The following is a 15,254-nucleotide window of genomic DNA, read 5'->3' as shown; positions in this document are numbered from 1 at the left end:
TAGAACGCGACCGATAAAGCAAAGTCAAAGACGCTATCGATCTGAGCTCATCCCACAAATTAAGGCCGAGATTGACAAGTTAATCGAAGCAGACTTCATTCGAGAGGTGCAATACCTTAAGTGGATCTCCAACATCATCATTGTCCTTAAGAAATCTGGACAAATATGTGCTCACGTAGACTTCCGAGACCTTAACGATGCTTGCTCGAAAGATGACTTTCCCTTACCAATCGTCGAAATCATAGTGGACACGACCACTAGCCACAAGGCCCTATCATTCATAGATAGCTCCTTTGGGTATAATCAAATTCACATGGCTCCCGAAGACAAGGAACTAACAACCTTCTGCACTTCAAAAGGTATCTACTGCTACAAGGTAATGCCTTTTGGCTTGAAGAACGATGGGGCTACATATCAATGTGCAATGCATAAGATCTTCAACAACATGCTACAAAAAATGTAGAATGTTACGTGGATGACGTAGTTGTTAAGACCAAAAAGAGATTGGATCACTTCTGGGAAGTTCCTCAGCTTCATTGTCAAGCATCATGGCACTAAAGTAGACTAATCGAAAATCAAGGCCATCCAAAGCATGCCGGAACCAAGGAACTTACATGAGCTGAAAAGTCTACTAGGGTGACTAGCCTTCATCAGACACTTCATCTCTAACCTTGCTGGACGTCGTCAACCCTTTAGTCGACTCATGAAAAATGACTCTTCATTCATATGGGATGACGTCTGTCGCAATGCCTTTCAGAGCATAAAAAAGTACTTGGTAAGCCGATCTGTCTTATGAGCTCTCGTGCCTGGAAAGTCGTTCATCCTATACATTGTTGCATAAGAGGGTTCCATTGGAGTACTCTTGGCACAAGAAAATGAAGACCAAAAAGAAAGAGCACTTTACAACCTAAGTAGAACTCTCACAGGTGCCGAGCTCAACTACTCACCGATCGAGAAGATATGCCTTGCCTTAGTTTTCGCTGTCCAAAAGCTAAGACACTACATGCATGCTTACATCATCCACTTGGTTGCTAAAGCCAACCTAGTCAAGTACGTTATGTCCAAACCTGTTCTAACAAGGCGACTAGATAAATGGGCGTTGCTTCTTAATCAATATAAGATCATCTACGTCCCAGCTAAAGCCGTCAAGGGACAAGCCTTAGCAGATTTCTTTACCAACCATCAAATCCCAACCGATTGGAAAATCTCAAACGATTTGCCTGACGAGAAGGTGTTCTACATCGACACCTTTCCGACATGGACAATGTTCTTCGAAGGATCCGCATGAATGGACAGATCAGGGGCATGAGTAGTATTCATGTTGCCACAAAGACAAGTGCTTCCCTATTCCTTTCGACTAAGCGAGCTATGCTCCAACAATGTCGCTGAGTATCAAGCACTAATCATTGGACTCCAAATGGTGATCGATATGGAAACCACAACGCTAGAAGTGTATGGCGACTCCAAGCTCATAATCAATCAACTCTTGACTGAATATGAAGTGAGGAAAGATGATCTCATCCTATACTTTCGGCTAGTAACTCAACTGCTACAAAAGTTTAAGGTCGTGACGCTAGAACATATGCCAAGAAAAGAAAACCAAATGGTGGACGTTCTCGCTAACCTAGCCTTAAGTATGGCGCTAAGAGAAGACGAAGTTGTGGACGTGCCAGTTTGCCAAAGATGGATGATCCCGCTCGCCACTAAAATGCTACTGGATGATACAAACATCATCTGAGTACTTCTAGTCGACACTAAAGAGTGGAGACAACCACTGATTGACTACTTGGAGCATGGAAAGCTTCTAGACGATCCTAGATACCGTTCTGAAATACGTCGACGAGCACCTCGCTTCCTCTACTACAAAGGAACACTCTATCGATGCTCTTTTGAATGAGTACTTATGAGATGCCTAGGTGAGGAAAAAGCCAATCATGCCATGGAAGAAGCATATTCAGGCATATGCGCGAAGCATCAATCTAGACAAAAGCTACATTTCTAGCTCAAAAGAATGGGTTACTATTGGCCAAGCATGGTGAAGGATTACTTGGAGTACCCCAAAAAGTGCCAAGCCTGCCAATTCCACGCCAACTTCATACATCAACCGCTTAAACCATTACACCCTACAGTTGCTTTATGGCCGTTTGATGCATGGGGATTGGACGTCGTAGGACCAATCACACCAAAGTCATCTGCAGGATAAGCTTACATCCTAGCTGCAACAGATTACTTCTCCAAGTGGGCTAAAGCTGTACCCCTAAGGAAAGTCAAGAAGGAAACTGTTGTCCGTTTCATCAAGGAGTATATAATCCACCAATATGGTGTGCCTCACTACATCATCACTGACAATGGAAAATAATTCTCCAATCGACTCATCTACAAGTTCTGCGAGAAATGCAAGTTCAAGCAGCACAAGTTTTCCATGTATTATGCTTTGGCCAACGGTCTCACGGAAGCATTCAACAAAACACTATGTAACCTCCTGAAGAAGCTAATTAGTTGAACAAAGAGAGACTGCCATGAAAGAATAAGCGAAGCAATTTGGGCATATAGGATGACACATAGAACTCATACCCAAGCTACGCTTTATTCTCTGGTATATGGCGTGGAAGTTGTTCTGCCACTCGAAAGTCAAATCCCCTAACTAAGGATGGCTATACAAGAATGCTTGACTGGAGAGGAAAATGCAAAGCTATGACTTCAAGAGTTAGAAGCACTCGATGAAAGAAGGCTTGAAGCTCAACAACACTCAGAATGCTACCAAGCACGACTATCCAAGGCATTCAACACCCAAGGTCTTTCCAAACTGGAGATCTTGTATTGGCATTACGAAGGCCTATCATCACAACTCATAAGATAAAAAGCAAGTTCACATCAAAGTGGGATGGACATTGCGTAATACAAGAGATTTACACTAACGGCGTCTACTTAATCATGGCGGAAGACGGCTTAAAAATCAGCCCCATCAATGGCAAATTCTTGAAGCGTTATTATCCCTAAACCAAACAAACACTGTTCCTCGCCTGCATGAGCCTAAACTGCATGGCACAAAGCTCTTCACCTGCAAGAGCATAAACTGTGTACGGAAAAACAAAACAAAATAGAAAAAAAAAATCAAAATCATCATCAAAATCACCATCAAAAGCAATCCATCATTCCTTTGAACTACGTCATGACTTGATCCCTCCTCAATCGAGGGTACATAGGCAACTTGAAACTTCAAGTACAGTCACATCATTAATAAAAACACAAATACTTTAAAGAATAAAAAGCAAATTCAAGAATGTGAATACTTTATTTCTTTAAAGGAAGAATTCGGCTACAATACCGTATTACAAAAAGAGCCAAAAAAAAAAAAAAAAAAAAAGGCTTGTACTTCATGCCACACCAATACCAAAATCGAATCCATGAAAATATCTTCACACCTGACTTACCTTGAAGCTTCTAGGAAAGCTTGTGATACACCCAAAACAAATAGTAGCAACTCGCAGGCAATCCTTGGCTATTGCGATGAGAAAATTCCTCCATGCTCGGAACAACCTCGTCGTAAAACATACCATGGATCGGCAAGCTCCTATCTTGTGGAGATCCCAAAGTGAAATTGACATCTCCCCCTGTGACGTGTGAAATGTGTTGGTTGTTGAACACTAATGCTAAAAAAACACACGAAGAACGGAATGATGGCGATCATAACCTAAACAAAGATGCGTACATGGCGTGATAAAGGCCCACGTTGGTAAGCACATCTTTAATTAGATCGGCTCAAGACATCTTCAAGCCACTTTCAGTAAAACTCAGCAAAGACGGCTTCTCCAATAGTCGACAAGGTGTTATTCCAAGTCATGGCTCCATTACGGATGCGATCACCAAGAAGCTCAAATGAAGCCGGTGAGTTATCACGAACATGGTGTGAAGGATTCAAGACAAGAATCCTCGACGTACATGCCTTCTTCTTCATATTTGGTCAACCAAAATCTGTCACATCCCAAGATACTTCAGAAGACCACAACTTGATATGCATCGAGTTATCTTTTGCAGGAAGAACAAGCGCCTTAGGGCCAGTCAACGGCGCACAAAGTTTCAACATCGTTCCCTTATCTTGCGAATCACCTTCCTTTGCAAGAATAGTGATGGTATTACTCTTAAAGCACTTGAAAAATACCATGGTTGCAACAAGACAACATAAACATAAGAGTGGGGCGGCAATAAGAAAAAAAAATTGCTTCACTAAAGCAAAAGACATGCGAGACAAAACCTCGTGAGCGTTGAAGAATGACGATGACAAAGTCACAACGATGAAAAGAAATTAGCCACAAAACTTGAGTAACACAGCAAAGAGGACAGCTACAAGACAGTCATTCAAAGCACGCTACAGTGCAAAGAAAACAAAAATGCTACGTAATCACACTACGCAACCCTGCAGTGATTACGCAAGCAGTTTCTTGCACTGCACGGTAATGTCACCACCGAAGGAAAATTGTGACCAAAAGGCACTACATAGCGTAACCCCGCTGCAGTCTTTTGTATAGTTCTACACGATAAAAAGTGACGCACTGCAACAAGCTCCAAACACCAAAACTCGCGACAACAACAGCAGCAAAACAAAAAAAAAATCCCACTGCAGCAAGCAGAGTCAATATGCATGGCAAGGTTTGTTGTGCCAAAAACACACACCGAATTGTCCTATAAATAAGGATCAATTGCTTCCTAATGCTATAGGGAGAATACATACCAAATAGCAAAAGGAAAATCAAAAGAAGGAAGTACATTCCAACCAAAGGAAGGGAGCAAATTCCAAGAAAAAAATGGCAAGGTGATTTCGGCCACAATGGAAAAAAGCATGTTGTTTTTGCAACAAAATCAGCAAAGAAAAGAAATGGAAACAAAAAAAAATAAGGAAAGGGCTTCAAAATTTCCAAAACATCAAAGGAAAGTACCTTTCCTTGCCAAAATACAAAGGCAATCCCTCTAAAGCAAGGACAACTCTTCAAGTTTCCCAAACCAAAAGGATAAAACACCCTCTTGCCGTGGAAAAAGAAAGGGAAGAAAAAAAAATATGCAAATCCTACTTACCCAAGTACAAGCATTAAATCTTTCCAAAACCTTGTAGGAAATCACCAAAGCTTTCCAACACTTTGAAGGAAATCACCCTCATTACCAAAATTGAAGGAGATTCCTACCTAAGGAAGGAAAAAGCATTTTTTTCCGACACCCACAAGGAAAAAATCCAAGCCTCAAAATACACCAAATGTATTTTGTCAAAATTATGGAAAATCAATGAGCACAATAAGTATGTGCCGATTTATCCATTTTCAAAATTTTCATTCAAGATCAAACCTCTACGGTCCTTGAAGAAAATTTCCATTTCATTCAAGATTAAGCCTTTACGGAAGATTAAGCCTCTAAGGCCCTTGAAGAAATTTTTTATTTCATTCAAGACCAAGTCTCAACGGCCCTTGAAGAAATGTTTCTTTCAAGAAATACGCCTCAATGACCCTTGACAAAATTCATCATCTCAATTCAAGAAATACGCCTCTACGGCCCTTGAAGAAGCAAACTAATCCAAGATCAAGTCTTGACGACCCTTGAGTTAGAACATTCACATTGTAGGACTTCAAAACATGTTTTCTACATGTGACAAGCACATGCCTACAACGAGCCTTGAAGTGGGGGCATTTTAGACATGTAAATTTCGTTGCATACAAATGATACATCACAAAGCTCCACGTGGCATATGACTTGTCACAAATGGACAAGTCATCAATGACATATGGCACAAATCAAGTAAAGGAAGCTCAAAAGCATTCCTAAAATGCAGCAAAGAGGAAGAAATCTCCTTAAAATCGGCAAGGGGCCCAAATTGCTCCAAAAACCAGAAAGAAAGCTAAAGCATCTTCACAAAACAAGAAAAGAATTGAAGTTGCTCACAAAATAGGCAACAAGCCCTATAGATTTCGGCCAAGCAAGGGAAAGTGGCTGAAAACAAGACACAAAAACATGCCTAAATTCTCCCATTGACGAATCAAGACACAAATCAAAGCCAAATCCATCCAAACGCAAGCTTTGAGAAGTCCACAAAGTCCCAAGACAAGCATAAGGTGGACAATTTCTACATTGAAGGGCTGAAATTCTCACAAAAGGAGAACCTCTGCTAAATCTTTGAAGACTAATACGCTGCCAAGGCTCTCTTCGAATAATGTACAACCAAAGCCGAAGCTTTTTTTCGACCAAAGCCGAAGCATTCCCTTCAAGAATCAACAAGCACTTGTGCCGATTCCTTCAAGACTTTATTGCAAGCTTAAAACTTGTAACGACGTTCGATTCAAGATCAAGTTGCCAAGACCCTTGAATCAACAAAATCCTACATCAACATCACCTTTGCCACAGGTCATACACAAACCTAGAGGTGTAGACTATCCACGCATTGTTTCAAGCTCAAAACTTGAAGCAATCGTTCTTTCGTTCGTCCGAGATAAAGTCATCGCGACCCTTGGATCAACAACCTACGCATCTACATCAAATTTGAAGACTGAATCAGAGGAAAATTGTAAACAGAGATTGTAACCCTACAAATTCATCAACACAAATCTACTTTGTGCATGTGTTCTCATTTCATTCATTGCAGAATTTTCGTGTTTACAACCATAAAATCTCAAGCTCTATTGTTGACATGGAAATATATTAATATTAATATGTTGAGGTGTACAAAGTCAAAGGACTTTGATTAAAATTTGAAAATGACTAAGGTATTAATCAACGAGTATTAGTGGCTAGGGATCGCATCCAAAGTCTCCCTTTATTTTTTTCAATAAATTGTAAGAGAATTGTTGGATACTTAGACAAACACTCATTATATACTTGTTCCTTATGTTTCCAATATGTTCTAGTACTTTATAATTTATATATCATTTCTATTTTGCGTATATGTGTGACAACCCGTCCCTAATTTTACGGTTTTATTAATTTTAAAGGATATTTACTGCAGTTAATAGTATTACGTTGACGTAAATTATCGATTACTGGTTTATGATTCTATTTACGTTATCTACTCATCGTGTGCTACACTGGTGTTAGTACTCACCCGAGCCAGAGCCAGTCTTTCACATGTATGTTCACATCGTACAGTACGCTCACTTTGGATCCATTATAGGTGACAGTCCTGTCCTAGATTGTTATAGGCAATTAGGACTCATATGTGATGCGCATAGCGTCGGTCTTCACGTAATTGTAGTACTAGAGCGTAAATCATTATTACACCTAGTCCTGTTCATGTGAGAATAGCTCTGCATGAACTCGTGTGTCAGCATATGTCGATGAGCACTCGATGTGATATGTTTATTTCTGCGAGATATTGTGATTACTGGAAGTTATATGCCTATTTACAAAATTTGTGACGCATTGAATTCTTAAGATATTGCCGGCTACGGTAAGTATTTTCATACTATATGTAATATGTATATTTTGAAAATTATACTTGTTTTACAGCGAGGGGTTATAATGTTTTCAAAAAGGTTTTTATAAAATTTTATTTTTAGGCCCACTCACCCTTATTTTTCGCCCCTCCAGGTTTTAGTACTGAGTTTTCGTGTCGACGGGGATTCTTGGCAAACTTTGATATAGGTGATTACCTTCGACAATATAATTCTTATCCTACATTTACTGTACTTTACTTATACTCTGACATCATGTGTGAATTGGGTTCATTCCCGCTCACAAACGCACTCTTACATTTAGGCACTTTTAGGTTTAAATTTATTCATATTTGTCACATCACTACACTTTATGGCTTCGCCACCCTCCTGGTGTCGACCAGCACAACTCGATTCAGAGTCCAGGTGGACATTCCGGGTAGTGGTGTGTCAGTTTGGTATCAGAGCATGAGTTTGGGCAGTATTGCGTTCATCACTCCTTTAAAATAATAAAACTGTAAAATTAGGGACGGGTTGTCACATATGTATTCTAGTACAATTGTGTATTTTTTTTTAAATATAAATAGAAATTTTTCTATACGTTATATAATAAATTTAATTAAAATTAAAAAAAAAAATTAAGCCCCCGTTAAATCCCACCTAGGCGCTAGATTCTTGACTAGTGTGCCTTTTAGAACTTTAGTTGTGACCAATACGTGAGTGTTTAATTCCCACTTTAGGGTTCGAAGGGTAGAAAAAATGGTGGTAATAAAAAAAAAATGGTCAGACAGTTTTTTTAGCCCGGTCCACTAATAATTGTTTGGGAGAAACACTTTAAAACAAACTGTGAACGTGTAAACTTTAAATGTCAAATGCTGCCACGATAATGACACTTGGAACTAGGTTTTTTTTTGTTTTTCCTTTTAAAATGTTGCTTTAAATATAATTTTCTTTTCCATGTCTATTTAGGGAAGATGATGAAATATTTTCATTCACATATACGGAAACTCAAACATTGGGAAATTAGACCATGAAGTATTTGTCTAATTTCCATGTTTAGTTTACAGTAATGAGAATAAAAAACTTGTTCACTTACTTTTATGGTAAATTGGACAAAAACAATGCATAAAAGTTTTCCCAAGGTAAGCAAGGAAAATGTATGAAATTCCCTCTACATGTCAAGTTCATACTCATTTGGCAAGTATCACATTCCCAACAATATGTTTACAAAAACATCAGAATGGTATCTCATATTCATTAGCATAATCCGAATTTACAAATCACAAATCAAACGACAGTTTAAGTGTTTTTTTTTTTTTTTTTTTTTTTTTAATAAAATGGAGCTCTCAGAACTTATTTGTGAAAAGCCGTCCCATAGTTAATCGAATACTGATCAAATAGTACCAATTACATGTTTTTTTTTTTTCATTGAAAGAAATCGATACTCATTGTATTGCAAGCTCACTGTCTTTCACTATTTACTATAAGTCTGTAACCCAAGGGTTTTTGTTCTAGATATTACATGCATTTTCAAACGACTGCTAGATTTCAATGTTAACATCTGACAGTCTATTGGATTACCAAACACATGCATTAATATCTTTGAAATGAGAGGTTTTACAGGTTAAAGTTCCGCATCCACACAGATCAGATAATTAATAATGTTGGTTCGATCAGGTAGTATTGGATCTTAGGTTTTTTTTCTCTCGTTTAGTCCCAAAAAGTATAAAATAAAATAAAAAACCTTTTTCACACAAATACCAGAATTCTATAGTCTCTGGGAAAATCATAGCTAGAGCACTCCTCATCATATATGAATATTGCAGATGTGATACATAAGCCCCTACGTACACTCAAAGATAGGGATATATATAAATATATATTATAACCCATTATTTCCGATTACCTTGTCGCAAAATTTGACACGTTTTGTTGGCATTGCATATGTTCTCACAAATGTGATACGATCGCCAATTAAAGTCAATGTAGTGCGTATATGTTTTTGTTTTATTTGGCTGCAAAATTAAGGATTTAAAGGCTTAATCGGATAAACGATCCTTGTGGTGATAAGATAATCAGAAGATAGTCCTCGTGGTAAAAAAATAAGGATCTAAATCCTCATGGTGTAATTTGTTAGTAAATCTAGTCCAAAATTGATTTTCTGGTAAATGTTTGTTAATTGAATGGTAAAACTGATCAAGCAGCAACAATATTAGAATTCCCACCTAGGACCGTTTAGGCATCACCTCATGGTGTAATTTGTTAGCAAATCTAGTGTTCTAAGAGTTCCCACCTAGGACCGTTTAGGCACCACCTCAACGCTAGGCAGCTGGCTACGCCACAATTAATCACTAAGCATTTGAAAAAAAAAAGAAAGGGCGCCTAGACCCTCCTGAATTGCCTAGGCTGCAACTCTGACTTAGATAAAAAATATATAACTTTCATGTTGCTTTTTATCTTTACAATAAATTGTAAGTGAGACTTATTGGATACTTAGACGAACAATCATTATATGCTTGTTTCTCATGTTTTTAATATGTTCAAGTACTTTATAATTTATATATCATTCTAGTTTGCAATTTTGTATCTCAATACAATTGTGTGTGTGTGTGTATATATATATATATTAAGTATAAATAAACATTTACTTGTATGCTATTTAACAAGATTAATTAACATTAACGACTAGGCCCCCGCTTAGCCGCTAGTCCCCTATCCACCGCCTAACTAGCGCCCAGCGCCTTTTAAAATCTTGGGATATGAGTATTAAATTTTCAAGTTAAGGTTTCAAAGGGTGGAAAAAATGGTGGTAAGAAAAAGCATGGTTAGATAAATTTTTTTTAGCTGATCCGTTGATAATTGTTAGTGAGAAACACTTCTAAACAATAGTGTGAACATGTATACTTCTTTTGATGTCTAATGCTGCCGCGATAATAACAGTTGGAACTAGGCATTTTTTTCCTTAAATTAAAATGATGCTTTAAATATAATTTTCATTCTTCTTCTTCATAAAAATAAAATAAAAAATTTATATATATATATATATATATATAATTTTCATTAGGTCTATTTAGAGAAGATAATGAAAGATTTTCATTCACATATCTATATGGAAACTCAAACAGTAGGAAATGAGACCATAAAGTATTTGTCCAATCTCCATGCTTGGTTTACAGTAATGGGAATAAAAAATTTGTTCACTTACGTTTACGGTAAATTTGCACAGAAATAATGCACAAAAGTTTTCCCAAGCTAATTAAGGAAAAGGAAAAATTAATATTCGGTTCCTAGTTACTAATATTTATTGACTGAAATCTTATTACTTTTTAGATTTTGATCCAAGTCTCTAGTATTAATGTAATAATGAATTTACATGTCAATTACATAATTTTTTAAAATAAAAATTAATAATTGATTTAGGATTTTAATACTCACACCTTTATTAAACTCCTAACTAATTGTTAATCCTAAACATTCCAAAATAAATAAAAAATTACAATAAGTTTGTACCCATTAGCTTTTTATAAAATGTTTGCAATTTTTTAATCTTATATGTACCCATTCATGTAATTTTTTCAAATTTTTAATCTTAAAATGTACCCCTTATTAAATATACCAATTTGTTAATTTTTTGCTAGCAAAAAAATCTATTCAATTTTTTTCTAGTCCATTTTTAAACTTATACGGGTAGATTCTTTTTCTTTGATTTGAGAATGTATTCAAGTCAAATTTTATCGAAGAAATTTACTAATATTATTAAGCCTAATATCTATTATTATTTTTTGTGTGATTTTGAAGAATGTACCCATGTTTTGGTACAATAATTTTTTTTTTTTATTTGATGAATGTACCCATCTATATATATATATATATATATATAAACACAATAGTATAACTTATATTTTAATATTTTTAATCCCACAAATTATGGCTTTTTATTTAAAATCTCATTAACATAAACAACTATAAATTTCAATTTTTAATTTAAAAAATATTGTAACATAAATAGAAATAAATTATCACATTAATTTCAGGGACTTAGATAAAAATTTGAAAACCAACAAAATTTCAGTCAAAGAAAATTGGTAGATAGAGAGAAGGGTTTTTGTTCTGGATATTACATGCATGTTCAAACGACTGCTAGATTTCAATGCTAATATCTGACAGTCTACTGGATACCAACACATGCATTAACATTTTTGAATTGAGAGGTTTCACAGCTTAAAGGTCAGCGTCCACACAGATCAGATAATTAATGATGTTGGTTCGATCAGGGAGAAAAGGAAAACAAAAACCTTTCAAAACAATTACCAGAATTCTATAAGTCGTTGGGAAAATCGTAGCTAGAGCACTCCTCATTATATATGACTATTGCAGATATATGATACCTAAGCTCCTACGTACATTCGAAGATAGGGATATATATATATATATATATATATATATATATATAACTATTTGCTGATATGATACATAAGCTCCTACGTACATTCGAAGATATATATAAAACCTCATTATTTCCATTTTGGCACCTTGTCACCCGCCCGTTAAAGTCAATGTACAGCGTATATGTTTTTGTTTTATTTGGCCCCAAAATTATGCATACTGATATGCCTCTGTTTTTGTTTTTGTTTTGTGGAAGCTAGTTTTATAGTTAGGAAGAGGCTGAAATGTTTTTGTAAATCTTCGTGACCTCCGGAAGGAGTAGATATCGTAACTTGCCACCTCCCCCTTTTTAAGAAAAAAAAAATATATGATTATCCAATAATAATAATAATAATAATAATAATGCATTGCATATGAGCACGCAAGAAATAATTAAGCAATTAAGGTCAAGTTTGGTAATTATTTTATTTTTAGTTTTTAACATAATTTTTATTTATTGTGCTTGAAATAAGAGGAAATGAGGGTGAAGGGCAGTATGAGAGAGAAAAATAAATAAGAACTAAAATATTAAAAGTGAAAGTAACTTCAAATAGTTTTAGTTTTAGTTTTTAGGGATTGTAGGTATCTTTCTTTATGCATGTCTTCTACATCTCTCTCACCGTCTTCTCTCGACTTTTTTTTATATATATTTCTCACATGTTCTTACCCTAAGAGAGAAGGGCCTCTTGACTTGCCTTTCATTTGGCCAAACTAGGCTAGGCATTTAAAAAAAAAAAAAGAAAAAAAAAACTGAGTGAACCGCATCGGTGGCTTGGTTTGGTTTGCTTTTTATTTTTCAATTTTCAGTGGTTAAACCAAACCGTCCCGAATTTAATCGGTTTGGAAATTGATTCTCAAAATTCTTAGCGTGCAATTAATCGAATTAACCCGCATATATTTAATTTTATTTTATTAATCATAATTAATACGTGTAACAATATAAAAGGTTAGTTATTTACGAGTTACCGTTTTTCCACCACATGAAAATAATTAGTTTAAGAGTCCCTTTGGAGAACAACTGGGGGGACCATTTGAAGAAGGTAGCATTTACTGCTTTGGTGCTCTCCTTGGGCTGCTTCATTGTACTTTTTTTGAGCAATCACTCATATTGGTGCTATGTTCTGTAGCTTTTGGGGGAGAAATTTGTTATGTATTTACTGCTTCACACAAACCAAAAGAACCAACCTGCCACTGTCGGTTAACCGACTTGATTGGTTTTAAACCCAGCTTGGTCGATTTTGGTTTGCAATTTTGGCCCTACCAACCAGGTCTGTTTGGTTTCAGGTTTGGCCTAAAACTGACCCAAATCAACCCATGCCCACCCCTAGGCCAAACTTATGAATTTCCCATCACATACTTAAAGAAAAGAGGCTTCCATAGTTTGGTTATTCTACATTTGTGTATTAATATAATCAAAGTCTTACCATTCTCTTGTTTTGTAAAACCTCATTATTAAAAAATTAGATACATGTACAATGAATACCATCCTCTTATTCTAGTAAAAGCACTCATTTTCTTTGCTCAGCAATCATTTTCTAGTCAAAGCATAAATAATTAAAAGAAAACTTAGGTCACAAACACTTTTGGAAATTTGGGGATGCAATTTTCAAGATGCCATAATCCTGTTTATGGAATATCCCTTCCATTTTTCAATTGGATGGTTTTTTAATTAAGAAATCAAAAAAGAGAAGGTTACGTGGAAGCTGAGACTGTTCTAACTTCCTTACCAGAAAGACTGTTCTAATTTCTACCCGATTGAGTAGGGTTCTTGACGTGGCCTCGAAGAAGAAGCTTCTAACCAGACCTGACTTGGATTTTTCTTCAATTATTATTTCGAGGGTACCATCTTCAATTATTTCATTTAAAAAAGAATTAAATTATTGACGTTGCAATGCATGTTTGACTTGAGAATTTGAAATCAGTTTTGGCCATTAAAAAACTATCGACTTCTTCACCGTTTCTCCATTTTGTGTCGCTATTGTATTCTTTTTTTTTTGTCTATGTACTATATTTTTCTTCTTTCCATTCTGTGGTGTGCTAGTGTGTGGATCACATTTGACTTTCTATGTTACTAACTAGTCTGATATGCTCAAGCTTTCTTGAAAGTATATATGGAGAAGAAATTTCTATTTCGCTAAAATTACTAAAATGCACATGCCACATCAACAGTTCAACGCTTCTATTTGTAGGTGTGACGGAATGAGACAACTTCAGACACAGAAAAAATACAAGATGGAAATGGAGGGTATAGCAATATAATAAGAATAAAGTGAGATTCGTGAAATAGAATACATTCTAACTTAAAAAAAAATTAAGATATATATAATATGTGTGTGTGTGTGTGGGTGAGGAATTTTTGTTTGTAGGTGAACATACTTGCACAAATTTTCGTTTTTCTCCTTTTTGTTTTTTTTTTTTTTGGGAGAACGTATCGTATCATCGAGTAATTGATAGTTCATATATTTTTCTTACACAAACTCTTATGAAATTAAACTTGAGATCTCTAAGTTAACACTCTTAATTAATTAGTTGAGTTACAAGACTTTTGTTAACTAATATATATATATATATATATAAAATTTGAAACAAAATGATTCCATGCACGTATACTTGTTTCCCTAGCTAAGGTGTGCTATTGCCATGCATAGTTGCCAAGCGGAGAAGATGGCGACACAAATAACACAAGAGACAAGTTATTAAGTTAATAGAACCCAAATTAGAAGCATTACATTTGCAAAGACTTTATCTTATTTTTTGTATTTTTCATTGTGATACAGCGTAACGTGCAAAAGTGAAGGAGGAAGGCATGAGACTGGAATCGACCAGAAAAGTTGGGGAGTGAAAAATTAGGGTTTTTCTGAAAGAAATATTCTAATATTAAAAAATATTTATAGAAAAACAAACACAAGACTAACTAAATAAATATAAGAAATTTAAAAAAAAAAAAAAAAAAAAAAAAAATCCTTGTTTTACGAAAAAAAAAAAAAATTATTATAAGGACAAAGAAACCTAGAACTTATTGCCACTATAAAGACTAACTCAGAAAACAAAACATAATTTAGTAACTTAATTTATTATTTCCCAACAAGCGGGAACCTCGAAGTTTATTTAGTGATAAAAAGTATTAATAATAACAACTCAAAAGTTACTTTTACAGACTACCTCAAACCCTAGCACTGTCATCATAAAAAGAATTAACCGCGTACTAGGAGCTCGAAACGAATATTTTGACTCAGTGATTTAAAAAGTTTAAGAAAAAATAATAATAAATATTTCAAAACTTTAAATTTTAATAAAAAATATTCTAATAACTTTATTTAATGATAAGGATAAAAAGAACAACGAGATAAACAAAAACTGAAAACCTGAAAATCAGCACATACTAGGCCGAATATAGTAATATCTGTTTTTGGATGTGTT

This window comes from Pyrus communis, chromosome 11, assembly GCF_963583255.1.
Source record: "Pyrus communis chromosome 11, drPyrComm1.1, whole genome shotgun sequence".
Classification (NCBI taxonomy): Eukaryota; Viridiplantae; Streptophyta; class Magnoliopsida; order Rosales; family Rosaceae; genus Pyrus; species Pyrus communis.
This window is presented reverse-complemented; position numbering follows the sequence as displayed.